This window comes from Carlito syrichta, unplaced genomic scaffold, assembly GCF_000164805.1.
Source record: "Carlito syrichta isolate Samal-C Ts95f unplaced genomic scaffold, Tarsius_syrichta-2.0.1 Scaffold289079, whole genome shotgun sequence".
Classification (NCBI taxonomy): domain Eukaryota; kingdom Metazoa; phylum Chordata; class Mammalia; order Primates; family Tarsiidae; genus Carlito; species Carlito syrichta.
The window spans coordinates 699,533-703,364 of NW_007233175.1; positions in this window are offsets into that span (position 1 = coordinate 699,533).

Below are 3,832 nucleotides of genomic sequence, written 5' to 3' on the forward strand. Positions count from 1 at the left end.
GTTTCCCCTGGGTCTTTGAATGGTTGTCTCCTCATGCTCAATCAAGTCTCAGCATTTCCCTCTGACTATTAATCTAAATGTTTTTGTTGATCTCTTCCATCTTCATCATCACTATCTATCCTAATATTCCACTTTAATTTTTCATAGAATTTGTTAGGTGTCTTTTAGAAAACGCATCAGTGCAAGTATCTAGAAAAGTTTCTGGCTCATTTATGTACTTAATACACATGCATTTATCTTAGATTTATATTTATATGCTTACTGCTCCCTACATTGACATATACTCTTCGGGAGGGTAGAAAGTTCTTTTTTTCTGTGTGTTTAGTGCTGCCTTCTCGATGCTAGAACATTGCTTGAAAGAAAGTGACACCTCAATCTCAAAAATTTTTGGAGGAATGAATCTTGTTTGTTATGGGCATTCACCTATGAAGAATTTAAATATATTTCAAGACAGTAGATGGTGTGTTTGTGATTTTGCTTTTGTATGAATTGCTTTCATGTTTAGGTATTTAAGATAGTAATCCCTGAGCTTACAGAAACGGAGGCATGTTCATCATATGCTCATGAAGATGAGAAGTCAACTATGACAGTCAATCCTGACTACTCCAGTCAACATAGCTGTCTTTCTTCTCTGAACTATTCTGGCAGCACTAATAAAATGATCTCTAAGGTTAAAACCCAGAAGCTATGCTAAAGACGTGTTACAGATATCTAGAGGGTCCTGAAGAGCTGGAGAGAAGGTATGAGGATGCAGGTGAAGTCGGTATGAGCCATGTAAGAGTCAAACACTATTAGCAATGTTTTATATGTGATATAATAATAATATACTGTCAAAACTTGAAGCTATAGGAAGCCAGAGGAACCCAAAGAAGTAAAAAGAGAGACAGGGTTTTTTTGTTTGTTTGTTTGTTTTGGCAAATAAGGAATTCTGGAATAAAATCCCTTTTGAAAATCCAGAAACTTCTATACCTGTCCAACTTTATCTAGAGGAAGCCAAATATTTCTGACACATAGATTCTATTATCTAGAATTAAATAGATAGGGTGATATTAGATATGACCTTGACATTAGATGTGACCTTTCATTTTCAAAAGTCACTTTTTCTAATATTAAATAACTATAAAATCAGAGTCAAAAATAGTTCCAGAAAGTAAAAACTATATCTAGTATATGCATATATAATTCTACTACATCTTTCATATTCCCATCACAGTTTATTATTAAAGAATGTTTTTCACCAGTTTTCAACGTTAGACGTTAATAATGTTGGATCACAGAAAATTAAATGTCTTAAATATAATGACTGAGAGTGGGAGGATGGTGCCACTCAAGATAGCATTGAAGGTTGACCTCAATAAAATTTGAGAACTGAAGGCTGGGGAGAAAAAGAAGGAAGGAGAAAAAAGGAGGAGGAGGAGAAGGAGAATAGAAAGAAGAAGAAAAATAGAAAGAAGAGGAAGATGACTTCAATGGCTTAAATAAGCTTGTTCTGGTCAAGGAACTGCAAAGAGAACAATAGGACAGTACCTAGGGAGCAAAAAAAGAGAGTAATAGCAGATAATGTAGAAAAAGCAAGCAAAAGCCAGTTCATGCTAAGCCTTATAGGCTATCATTAGGCCATTTTAATTTTATTATAAGTTAACTGGATAATTCTGAGCAGTGTTGAAATTTGATCTGATTTACACTTTTCAAAGTGTTGTTCCAATGAAAACAGAATAGTTTAGAGGAATGTAAAATATAAAGACCAGTCTGGGAGATTATATTGGAGATAATCAGGTGAAAGGAAAGAGTGGATTCAACTCAAAATATGCAGTGACAATGGAGACATTACTTGTAGACTATGTTCAGAGGTAAGGGACAAACAATAAAAAGGGAGGTAATTATTTTTGACTTGAGCATCTGGCTTGATAGTGACATCATTTATTTCTCTGGAAAGCAGAGTGAGAAACAGGTTGGGATAGTGAGAATAGGCTTTAATAACATTGTTAATAAATTTCAAAGGTCACTGTATGTAGCATATCAATTGTATACAAAGCTCAAACAGAATTTGGGATAAGTTTATATAAGTTATGTATAGTCTTGTGAATTATAATCATGTAGTTGATATGTAAATCCATGAATTTGTATGTGATCACCTAGAGAGAAGGTGTGAAGAAAGAAGACAAAAATCAGAATCAATCTTGGAAATACCAAATATATAGAGTCAGATAAGAGTAAGGTATATACAAATTTTTTTCATCCATTCTGACAATATTTATCAGCTTTATATAAAAAAAGCTACAAGAATGTGGAATCACAGAAATTGAGAGACTATTTCAAATATATTGGAATATTTATTTATGTTGAGCAATGCTAAAGTGTGCATAAAGACAGGGAACAGATCTTGATTTATTTTACTTGGTAGTTTTTAGGTTATTTTGGGGGGGCTGATAAGTACATTTTAATAGATCAACAAGTACTTCGATGAATCAAAGTGTTCAACATTGAAGACAAATAGACAATCTTAAAAACAGTCAGAGAGAAATGACAAATTTACTTGGCAATAGAGGATGATTCATTATACTCACAGTTAAATTCACAGAAGCAGCAATAGAAGCTTGAACACAAGGAACAATATCTACAAAGTTAGTAGTAAAACCACTAGTTTTCTTTATAGTGAAACTATTAAGAATAAGCTAGCCACTTTACACCCATTAGGATGGCTGCTATAAAACAAAAATTAACAAGTGTTGGTTAGGATGTGGAGAAATAAAAAGACTTGTGCCTTATTGGTGGGGATGTGAGATGGTGCTGCTGCTAAGGTAAATAGTATGACATTTCCTCAAAAGTAAAAGTAAAATTATCATATAATCCAGCAGTTTTGCTTCTGAATATATACCCAAAACTATTGAAAGAACTCAAATAGATATTTGTATATTCATGTTCGTAGAAATGTTATTTGCAATAGCTAAAAGGTAGAAGTGATCAAAGTTCCTATGAACAGATGAATTGATAAATAAATAAAAGGTAATATATACAAACAATGTAATATTATTCAACTTTTAAAAGGAAGGAAAGTCTTACACATGCTACAGCATGGATAAAACTCGAGGACATTATGCTAAGTCAAATAAGCCAGTCACAAAAGGACACATATTGTATTATTCCACTTATATGAGATACCAACAGTAGTCAAATTTGTAGAGATAGAAAGTAGAAGGGTGGCTTACTGGGGTTGGAGAAAGAAGGAATGAAAATTTATGTTTAATGAATATAGAGTTTCTTGTTTTCTAGATGAAAAGAATTCTGGAGATTGGTTATATAATCATGTAAATGTACTTAACACTCTGAACAATGAACTCAAAAATGGCAACGATGGTATATATGTTTTTTGCATTCTATCACTTTTTGTGTGTGTGTGAGTTGGAGTCTCACTCTGTCGCCCAAGCTGGAGTGCAGTGACATGCTCACGGCCACCGCAGTCTTGACCTGCTGGGTTTAGGTGATACTTTCACCTCAGCCTTTCAAGTAGCTAGAATTATAGGCATGTGGAGATGAGGTCTTGCCAAGTTGCTCAGGCTGGTGTTGAACCCATGAGCTCAGGCAATCCTCTCACCTCGGCCTCCCAAAGTGCTGGGATTATAGGCATGAGCCACCATGCCCAGCCCATATGTTTTAAAAAAGTAAAAATGAGCCAGGCTCAGTGGCTCAGCCTGTAATCCTGCACCTTGGGAGACTGAGGTGAGTGGATTGCCTGAGCCCGCGGGTTCAAGACCCGCCTGGACAACTTGGAGAGACCTCATCTCTACAATAAATCAAAAAAATTAGCTGGGTGTGGTAGTGCACACCTGTA